This window comes from Ctenocephalides felis, unplaced genomic scaffold (genome assembly GCF_003426905.1).
Source record: "Ctenocephalides felis isolate EL2017-DRISC unplaced genomic scaffold, ASM342690v1 CF-g0.4_SCAFFOLD_03571, whole genome shotgun sequence".
NCBI lineage: Eukaryota > Metazoa > Arthropoda > Insecta > Siphonaptera > Pulicidae > Ctenocephalides > Ctenocephalides felis.
This window is the reverse complement of record NW_020539725.1, coordinates 4,595,749-4,608,333: the sequence shown is the minus strand read 5'-3', so window position 1 is coordinate 4,608,333 and position 12,585 is coordinate 4,595,749.

Genomic DNA, 12,585 nt, shown 5'->3' with positions numbered 1-12,585 from the left:
AGAAGATAAATCTCAAAATTAGTCTAAAAAATCCAGCAGAGATTGACCACGCTGTTGACAAGTTTAACGAAATTCTTCATGCAGCAGCTGTAATAGCTACTCCAAAAACAACCGTCAAGCAGGAGCAATCGCTGTCCTTGGAAATTAAAAATTTATTAGCAGATAAAAGGAGAGCAAGACGCAAATGGCAATCAAGTCATTTACCTTCGGATAGAAATATTTTTAATAATTTAAGCAACAGGCTTAAATTGAGGCTCAGAGAGATTTCCAACCAGAACTTTAACAAGTATGTATCAAATCTTAATAGATTTGATAATTCAATCTGGAATCCTATTAAACACAAACAAAAACCTCAAATTAGAAATCCACCTATTCGATGGCATGAGCGTAATCACCTACACTGGGCAAGAAGTGACGCAGAAAAAGCTGATCTATTTGCTGAATATCTGAGTTCAGTTTTTCAACCTAATCCAGATCTCTCAAATACAGCGGACACCAGTTTGACTTCATTTACCTTAGTGAACTCTGAAAACAGTATAAACTTCTTCTCTTTAAAAATGATAGTTAAAAAAATTGCTAAACTGAAGAATAGGAAATCTCCTGGATTTGACTTGGTGACTTCAAGAATGCTTAAAGAAATGCCAAAGAAGGGATTTATCCTATTAACTTATATATACAATTCGATAATAAGATTAAACTACTGGCCAACCTTCTATAAAACATCCATAGTAAAAATGATACATAAAAGTGGGAAAGATCCAAACATGGTTTCTTCATATAGATCGATCAGCCTTTTGCCTATCGTCTCGAAAGTGCTTGAAAAACTGCTACTCCAAAACATCTTAGCTAATACAAATATTTTTCCAGACCATCAATTCGGCTTTCGGAACCAACATTCTACAGTTCAACAGTGCCATAGAATTGTAAACGTTATCAATAATACCTTTGAGGCTAAGAAATTCTGCTCCGCGATTTTTCTAGATGTGAGCCAAGCTTTCGACAAGGTGTGGCATAAAGGCCTTTTATTCAAGATTGGCTCTCTACTTCCAAGTAGGTATTACAATATTCTAGAATCCTACCTTGATGGTAGGAAATTTAGAGTCCGCGTTAACTCAAATACTTCAGCATCTCATCAAATCGAAGCAGGTGTTCCACAGGGAAGTGTTTTGGGCCCTTTACTGTATATTCTATTTACAAGTGACTTTCCAACATTACAATCGACCATAACAGCAACTTTTGCTGATGATATTGCAGTACTTTCAACACACATCGATGCATCTGTTGCATCAAGCAATCTGCAAAGCCATCTTAATATTATTGAGGAATGGACAAGGAAATGGCAAATAAAAATTAACGAAAGTAAATCGAGTCATATTTCGTTTACTCTCAACAAGTCAACATGCCCAAGTGTTTACTTTTATGGACGAAAAATACCAAGTAATAATTGTGTCAAATACTTGGGTATGCATCTTGATCGTAGACTGACCTGGAGAGATCACATTTGCTCAAAAGTAAAAGCGATAAAAATTAGAACTGCAGAAATATATTGGCTATTAGGACGCAAGTCAAAATTATCCCTTGAAAATAAATTATTAATTTATAAAACAGTGATAAAACCTATATGGACTTACGGTATTGAATTATGGGGATGTGCCAGCAAGTCTCATATAGCATTAATGCAGCGTGCCCAATCAAAAATACTCAGACAGATAGTTGATGCCCCGTGGTTCGTCAGTAACAAGACCATACATGACGATCTGAATATTTTATATATCGAGGAAGTAATAAGAAACTTCAGTGTCCACCACTTTCAAAAACTAGAAGCCCACCCAAATAAAATAGTTGCACAACTGCTTGAGATGCCACATTCCAGGAGGCTCAAGCGTAAATCACCAATGGATAATATCCTAATCTAGCAAATTGTTTAATGGAACAATTTCTATATTTTTTAGAGTAATCATCAAAATATGTTAGTTAAGTTAATTTATTTTTTTTTTTGTAGTATTATTATATTATTTTATTATTTACTATTATTATATATTACTATTATTATTAGTTACTATTTTTATGTTATTATTTTTATTTATTCTTATTTAGTTTATTCTTTTTAGTTTATATATATATATATAAGCAATGCAGCTCATAGAATATAAGTACTGTTCTGATTGCTGTAAAATAATAAATGAATAAAAAAAAAATATATATATATATATGCACACACACACATACATACATCCATTTTTTTAAGGTATGTCAAAATGATCATACCTAAAGTACCATAAAACGTACCTAAAGATGTGCCTAAATTTTTATTTTAGTTTTTTGAACGATTACTATAAATAGACCGACAGAAGATGGGGTGATAAATTCTACAAATTTTAAAATTACTTAGAATATTACCTATAATCAACACTGGTATAGCAGTTCTAAACCAATATTAGTAATCATCTATTTTCATAGATATAGATTTTTAATACTCCATGTGCAAAGAATCCAACGAAATCACGAATATAGGGGAAAGTCCCCAAGTGGCGAACACCTAAGGTTATTTATAAGTGAATCAAAAAATATTTTACAAAATGTTTATTAAATTATGATTTATGTTGGATAACAAAGTTAGAAATCAAACTAAATCAACAAAACCGCAACCTTTGCTAAAAAATAATTAATAATATCAATCAAACTTTGCTATCAAAAAATATGATTGGCACCTAGTACTGGACATTTTATGTAGCCACTATATGCAGCCATCTCCACGCTCTGGAATGTTTGCACCTGTGTCTTTGACGAATATTCTTAGATATTGCAAAAAAAGTCACTATTCATCCACCCTTTTGGCTGGGCCACACCGATGCTCTCTGCTGGTGCATTCATTAGCTTTTCATTCTTTGACTCGAAAATACGAAAAATGTGGGTATGCAGTGACCGTTAGCACTCATACAGAATAAAATTAAATAATTAAAATAAATTACGTCAATTCTCACAAGAAATATCAATATGTTTACTGCCTGGTGCTAAGGGACGACTTAGTGTCCGGTGCTAAGGGACAGTCATGTTCGTTCATTTGGTGGTGCCTACTAAAATTGTTTAAAATATCTAATAATATTCTATCATTTTACGGATAACAATCAAGCACTACTTTTATCATTGAATTCCACTCAAATATAAATGCATAAATACAGTAGAATTTCTTCAATTGATTTTTGCGCCCCTTTCACTTGTATTTTACTATAAAAAGATTTATACTCGCTTAAATAATACGTTTTAAATTGAGTGTTCCTTTCTGGATGCCGTCCGGCGTTACGGGACTTCCCCCTAATACAAAATGCAGTTCCGTCAAAATAGACTTAAAGAGAAAATTTCTGTTATGATCTAACTGCATCTACGAATATATGCATTTCATGTACAATTGTATAGATCAGCTAAAGTTAAAATTTCTTAAATAGCTAATTGTCCAAAAGGAGACGAATTCTCGGATCAAATAAAAATATCGTATTACGAGTCTCTTATATTGAATAATCGTATTAGTTGGTAGTTATGAATTGTCAAAAAGTTATGTATTTGCTGCGCAATCAGATAAAAACTAACTTCCAAAATGCAAAAACGTCAGAAATTCAACTTTAGTTCGACATGATGCACATTATCAGAGTGACATAAAATTTGAACTTATGATAAAATGGAATTTGATATTTGTGCCTCATTCAATTAGCCAAATGTAAATAAGATTGTATAATAATAATCCCAATTGTCTTTGAAAGACTTTTCAGAAAATTTGTTTCCAAGAATTTAATTCCAGACACAAGTTTTTGCAAAATAGCAATATCACTCAATTTTTGTTTCCACAGAAGTTTAACTAGTTTTTTAATCGCAACACTTATGTTCCTCGATCAAGTTGCCTCCGAACTATTATTCCGGCGCGCAAGGCGCTATAAGTAGCATTTAAGCTGGCGCATTCTAATGTAAAATGGGTTCCGTATACTTTTTTCTTTTGTCAGATACCATTTAAATAGCATCTGTGCAATTTGTTCGGTGTCGTTGTTTTGTGCCATTGTCGCTCCTGACTAGTTCCCTACAGCGAAGTACCTTTTTTCTACGACCAAGACGGACAGAGAAATACGGCTAAAGTTTTCCATGACGTATAAATTTTGCTTTCTTTATTTTTGTTTTGCTCCTGGGAAGTGAGAAAACGCATTTAGGTATGTTTTATGGTAAAATATGTTTGTACAAAAGAATAGGAATGGAGGAAAGGATTTTTTTGACCATAGTTTCATGTGATATTATTTAAAACAAGCTTCATATATCTCAATATATGATAGAGTGTAGCGGGGCTTAAAGGTCCGCGTGCGAAAAGATCCATCAACGATATCTCAAAAACAAGTTAGGAATTTTTTAACAACAATATTTGAAAGTATATATACCCTCCTATAGGGAAAAAAGATGTATAGCAAGCCATCAATGATAAGCACTGCCATTTGGTTGTGAGCACTGTTGTTTAGTTTGCGAAACCTCAATATATTTTTAGGTATACGTTATTTAATTGTTTTATAAGATGCATTAGTTAATTTTAAGTTAGATTCAAAAGTTTTTTTATTCAGCCTTTGTAAAAACTAACACATGGGTGGTATAAGAAGGATCAACTGAACGAACTTATTTGATTTAATGTCTTAATTTCAATTTTATAGGGATTTTATGAAATAATAGCTACAATATTCAACAAATGCGAAATATATTTATTTTTCAATATAAACTTGATAAAGTATTTTGTTAGAATTATTCATCGATATCATCGTATAGATGAAATAAATATTTATATTAATCATTTTTTTAATTGATAGATTTTTAGATACTGTATCTTTTCTTTAGTTTCGGAGAAACAAAAAAACAATTTTTATTTGTGCTAATGATTGAATACAGTGCTATAGTTTAGTTTATTAAGTCAAATAAAAAATCTTTTTATTGCAACTTAAATCTTTTATATAATCTAGTGCGGACTATCTCAAAGTTAATATTAAGAGCTGAATCTTTCAGAGAATTTTTTTATCAATTCTAAAGAATTTGAGCCCCTGCGAGAAAATAAATTCTAAAATATCCATATTAAGGGTCATTATAATATACATATATTATAATATAATACATTATTATTGATATTTTTGACAATATAAGAAAAAAGAATTCAATTACAATATTTATTTAAATAATAGCATATGTTAAATTCTGCGTAACTAAAGTGTACTTCTTGCATTATTATTGCCGAAAAACAAATAAAATTTATCAAAATACACTTAATTTGATAATATATACAATGTAATATAAATAAAAAGAAAACAAATGAAGTTAAAATTATTATTTCCAAGCATTTTATGCGTAAATACGTAAATAATAAAGTTAGGAGATACAAACAACAATATGCACTTATTTAACCGTATTATTATCATAAATACCTAAATCGGAATTCATGAATACCTGAAGCAATTCCGCTTCAAGAAGTCTGATATCAAGCAGTAGTGACATTGGTTTTCAGTGGATATATAAATAGACATATGTTTTTAATTAAAAATAGCCTTAATCAGGGGCTATCAATAAATTATCTTTCGCCCTATTATGGAAATTGTAATAATCAAATTTACCACACAGAGATAGGACTACTGTTTGTGTTGCCATCTGTAAAACTGACGTAGTATTAAGTAAAATTAGCCCAATATACAAAATATATATATATATATATATATATATATATATATATATATATATATATATATATATATAAGAGACTTCAGTTGTGGTTGCTGTACAAAAACAATAAAAAAATGTACATGAATGCTGTATTTACCTTATCATATGATCGGCAAATATATGTCAAAAATTATAACGCATAGTATTCGATCAAAAATATTATTTAGCACTATTCAAAAGTGAAAACATGCTAAATAAACATTCATATAAAAGAAACTAATTCAAACCTTATTGTTCTATCAAATAAATGTTTTACCTTTTTTAATAATATTTAGTTTGTATCGCATAGGTAATCAAATTTTCTATTAAACTTGGCAGAAAGCTCAAGCTAAATGTTGAGAAGAAAGGACGACGTTCGAGAAGCTAAGAGCCCGGAAAGAACACAAAATCATTATTTTTTTATTCATAATATTATTAAGTCTGTTTAGTTTCCGGAGTATATAGGAACAAATCAGACTACCAGACTGAATCTAATCTGATGCATTTTATCGCAAATTGTAGACCAATGTTTGGAATACATTGCCGGTAACGGCTGCGTCGGCTAATGAAGTATGCCTCGGCGTACTCAAACTGACAATTTGCATTCCAAGAAACCTTGTTCGTTGCAGTTTGCATACGCTACACGATGCAATTTACTATTCCTGATAACATACTGTGATTTTATTTAGAATATTTAAGGATAATTATTGCCAACAATTTAAAGACGTATTCATAGTTTAGATACGGTATAGATATTAAATTTGATCTATTAACTTAACATAGGAGAAGTTGTACAAATCAATCTCATTTTTTATATATTTTTCTGTTTGTAACTTCTAAATTAATTCAGAGACTTTAATATATTACGAGTATATTTCGAACTTTTGATTGCTCATAGAAAATATTTAGAATATCAATCTCATTTATTATACATCTTTGCGTTTTATAACATTTGGATTAGTCACTTCCCGTAAGGTAATTATAATAATCGATTTTTTTTTTATATATATTTATTTATTAATAGCAATCAAGATATAATTTATCTTATAAGCTATTGTGACACAAAGGAGAAAAAAAAATTAATCAAAAATGAAAATTTTTTTTCAAAAGTTTTTGAACATTTTGGTACCTATCTTTAAACACATTCTATTCTTATTAACTATCTATCTATCAATAATAGACGTGCTGATTAGTTTTAGGCGAAGGCAAGTCCAACCGTTTCGAAGATATGGAACAAATAGTTCCAAAAATGGTAACACAGTGTTTGATAGACCGTCTGACTTGAATAATTCAAAACGTATTTTACTCGTATTGATGAAACAAAAAATTGACTATAGCTTTGGAAAGACCACACAAACACTTGTATTATATTTACAAAATACGACAGCGAACTTTATAATATTTACTGTATTTATAATATAGATAAATTTTTATTGATGATTTTTATTTCGCTGATAAGGGTTCTAGCAAATTGCTTCAAGGTGCAATACCATGCACCTCTAGTTTAATTATCATATATATTCATTCACAAAAATAAATTGTGTACTACCATACATGATATATATTTCTCCTCAATTCACTGTATTAATAATGCATTAATAGTCTGACAGAAATAATAAGGAAGAATGCCGTAGGATATGGTAATAATTCCTTATGCATAAGCATTATTTGAGACTAAATTATATATATATATATATATATATATATAATTTATATTTTTATCTTTCCTTTGATTCTAAGATTTGAATATAATATAAAAACCAAAAAGCACTGGAGATAGAGATTCGCATTCTGCAATGTGAAAGATCATCGAATCGCGTAAGAAAAATCCCACTACATTTAAAAAATAATAATTAAACTGTATATATATATATATATATATATAATTATATATATATATATATATACTAGATGACCCGACAAATGCTTTCTTGTACCCAGGTCTACAATTTTTTAATATCATATACTAATATTTACCGTTCACCTAAAAATAATAATTTTTGTTTTTTTAAATTACTCTTCACGCTAAAATTCACATGCATTTATAATATGAGTAAAGTTAAATGTAGAACTGCTTTAAACAAAGTGATGAATCTCAATTCCCACACTATATTGAAAATTGAAGTCTTTTAAACGGTATAACATAACCATAACCATAACATAACACTGGTACTTCACGTTGGATTAAATTAATTTAATTTTTTATTATTTAAGATATACAAAATTGCATCTTAAACTTCTCCTAATCGATATCGTATGGGCCGAATTGTAGGTATTCATCTTTACTTTCCCATTTGTTGTTAAAAAGTGAAATTTTTACGAATTTTAAAAATATTGTGGAAAGACTAGTAACAGTTGTAAAGAAATTATATATTGAAAAAAAACTATATTTAAATTTTAATATCCGAAACTTGTGTTGGCGTCCCCTAAGGCGTGCGCTCGTATTTTTCGCATGCATCGCATTAAAGATAGGACCCGCCCTGACATAATTCCATATTTTAAGTGAATTAGTTTGTCATATCCAGTTTATATGTGTAGCATTCAATCTGCCATATATACTGTAATATACTGTAATTTATATACCATATATACTGTAATTTATATTATTTCAATTTCTGGCACATCTCAGCTGCTTTTTGGCAATAATTATGTAGACATTTAATTTTTAATATTCATAATCATAAATTTATTATACATATTCTAATATTATCTAGGTTCATAAGTAAATTGAAATTTTTGGCAGATAATAGTTTTCATTTGTTTTGAATGCAAACAATAACATGTCGTTTTGTGCTTTTTTTCATTTATATCTCCAATATTGCACATACATTCCAGTACTTTATAATCACATACTTCCTAGAATTTCTTTTTAACAAACCTAAGAAAGATTTAACAAATTCCGAATTATCGTTTAGAAGGAGTATACACTGAGTGCTTATAATTTAATATGAACTTTATATAATAGCAATGAAGCTCAAATTGATTCTACGTTTTAGTTAGGAAACGTTTGTATGAGAAAAAGAAAAGGGTTGTTTTTAAGGTTTTCCCGGCAATTATTCGAATTTTTCTCGTCGTGAGAACCATCCTTAGACTTCAACAAACATTTAAAAAAATAAATTGGCCAAATTGGTACATGCGTTGTTGAGTTATGCGCTTACCAACACATTTTGCGATTCATTTATATATATATATGTGTGTGTGTGTTTGTATATATATATTAATGCAACTAGTACATTCATCATACTACTAAATAGCACATTAATCTATATAATGTCGAACATTGCGTAGATTTAGTGAATAAATTTGCTTTGAACATTACGCATGCACACATAAATAACGTATCGTGAGCCTGAATAAGTAATATATAGCGGAATTAGGTTCAAATAAACATGTAAATGATTATGGGATATGCACGATTAATTATTTATTATTTTGTAAATAACATTAACAAACACATTAAAGATTTATTCAATATTGTAGTGACAGCATCAAATTTGAGGTAAGAATAGGAGTTCAAAATACTCTTCCCAGATCGGAATACATAGAAAGTCCAATATTCGACAGTTATTTCGCTCGATATTGTTTCGGTGATTTATAGTACATATATACGTTAAACTAAAACAATAGTGAGTGCTAATGGCTTATTGCAGGGGTAAGTAGAAGTAAGTAATGACATGTGTTTTTCAATAGAATCTTAAACAAAATTGAAAAAAAATTGTGTCATAGCTACTGTCGGCAAAGCCGAAGCAGTAAACAGAATTGTGCAGGTGCAAAATTTGACAGGTAATATAAAATTGAACTATCAGAAATGTCGGTTTATATTATTATTACTGACTAGTTTTAAATTTTATAAAAAAACTAGTTGGTATTTAGCCTTGAGGCCATGAACTTCCTTTGAGCCATGAAGTTCCCGATATGTGTAAATAATCGACTTAATCAATAAAAAACAAATTGATTTATGAGTGGATTTATTACACATAATTGAAAACGAACGAACGCGTTAACTCAGAGTATTTTCCAAAAGCAACTTTTCAAAAATTAACAATTATTATACTTGAACCAGTTTCCGTAGGATTTTAATGGTTTAGTATGTTTATTAAGACCAAGTACAGTATTGTTATACCAAGTAAATCGTCTAATTTTAATTTTAGCTAACGTCAAAAAAACTACTAATTTTCTCAAACTTTGATGATTTTTTTAAATTAAACTACTTGTCGTAAGGCCATAATATTACAGTAAGTTCTATAAGACCATGATATATATAGCTAAAAAAATTCCATGAAAATCGGCTTAATTTTTTTTTCAATAGTTAATTACAAGAAAACGGCTCGGTAGATTTTTGCCTAAAACTAATAAGTATCATTCCCAACTAATATCTTCCGAACAGGGTTTGATTTTTTAAAATCGGTTTGGTAGTTTGAGGTTAAATGCGGACGAAAAGTTTAACACTTTTTTTCAAATTACAAAGAAAAGGCTGGGCAGATCGTCTGACAAACAATAGATCTCATTGAGATGCATCAAATGGTTTTTAAATTCCTGAAATCGGTTCAGGCGTTTTTGAGAAAACGTCGATCAAACGTCTAATTTTGACAAATGCCAAAAAAACGAAACCAATTTTTGCAAACTTTGACGAATTTTTAAAGTTAAACGAGTTCTAGTAGGGCCATAATATTTTAGTATGATCTAGAAGACTATGGTATCAATCGCCAAAAAAATAATAATAATAATCGTCGAAAAAAAATTTTTTAACACTTTATTACAAGAAAACGGCCCGGCCGATCTCTACCAAAAACTAATCAGCACGATTCCCAACCAATATCTTTCGAACGGTTTTTGGAATTTTAATAATTGTTTCAGAATTGCGGGCTAAAATGTGGACGAAATTTTTTTCACTTTTTCGCGATTTACAAAGAAACGGCTCGGCCGATCGTAGCTCAAAACTGAAAAACGATAGTCCTCATCGAGATACATCGAATGGCTTTTAAATTTTTGAAATCGGTCGAGCCGCTTTTGAGAAAACGTGGATTTACGGCAAAAAATCTGTTCACATACACACACACACACATACGTTTTCCAAATTTGGTCTCATTCGATTCAGAATGGCTTGAAACGTCGAGAAAACATAAAATTAGCGAATCGGATTTTTTTATGAAAACATAAACTTCTCCTTCAAGAAGTTAACAAAAATCACTTGTAATATTTTGATATCATAAAATTTTTTAATCAATAAATTTTTTATATTTTTATACAAAATGGATTTTATATTTTCATATCCATAACTACTTGCGCAAACATAAATAATTTTAAAACAGAACAAAAGTAAGTTGTCAACTTTTTTATAGTTAAACGACTGAAACAACGCATCATTATAATCATAAAATTTTAATTGTGAAAACTGCAAGCTAATTATCAAAACGAGCATATAATTATCACATATGTAATTTTATATGTAATGTTTTTAGTACCCTAGTTCTAAATTACCCTATTTATGATAGATTTATATCACATATAATATTATCATAACCTGTATAAACTTTCACAAAATCCCCTAAACCAGTATTAAAATTCCTAATAAAACCAAACTTTTTGAACATTATTCACATCAAACTATGAACGATTTAATATGAAAATTTGCGCACTCAAACAAAAAGCGACCTGAGTTCGAATTGTGAAATTTATTATGAAAACTCATGTTAAGTACTTAATTATTGAAAGTTCCAAAAACGACGTTGGTTCATGTTTAAATTCGGAATCGCTTTTTAACAAGTTCCTCAGCACGCAAACACGTGTGCGCTGATGGAAAGTATGCGCCGGATTTAACATCAACGGAAATTGGATTAAGGGATTTGTTTCAATTTAAACGTTAGATGTATGTGGTGGATGAGAGAATTTGCATATAATATATTAATTTTGGAGATGTAACAAAAATACTAACTAGTGGTGTATGACATTGTGTCTTGAGGCAGACTGCTTGAACTTCCCGTACCGGAATGAAATTCGAGAAATATTAGATGTTTTCAAATAGATTATTATGTATACTGCAACTTTCATATTCGAAATCAATATTTATTTCACAAGCAAAATGATTTTAAATCATTCGAATCAGAAGCTTTTTTCTCTCAGAAACTGCCATTTCTTACACTTTCAGCTCCTCATCTCTGAAACGGCTGAGTCTGTCTTTGCCAAAAACTAATCAGCACGTACACTCAACGTTATGACTTGAATCATTGAATTCGGATGCTCTGTTCTCTCAAAAACTCAATTGCCATTTTTGCTCTCTTTCATATCTCCGAAACGACTGGACCGACATTCGTCAAAAACTCATCAGAACGTCTCCCTATAAATAGAAATCGATTGCATTTTGAATATTTCAAATCGATTGATCCGTGCTCCCGAAAATGTGGACGAAAAATTGTGTCCATTAAATATATTTATTTTTTCTTTGTAAAGTATGCTACAATGATGTTCAGAAACCACTAAAACATGAAGATATGCAAACATTTTCATTTTACATTATTGGACGATTACAACAAATTACTTTACGAGAAGTTAGCAATGTTTCATATCAAGTTTATTAAAAAATGAGTCTGTGTATAACATAAAATCTATTTATGCAAAATCCAATTACTATCGATAGTATAAATTTGATTTTGTATTGGAAAAATATTGTAAATTGAAAATATAATATAGGTAAAAAGATCCACCACGATCTCAAAAAAAAGTTTGGATTTGGATATTTTTAAACTTCAAACCTCAAACAAGAATTTTTTAAAAATCTAAAAAAAATCTTTTCCCAAAAGCTAGCAACACAAGCAGAAACTTTTTTGAATTATTCAATTGAGATGCTTAGTTCTCTCGAAAACTGCCATTTTT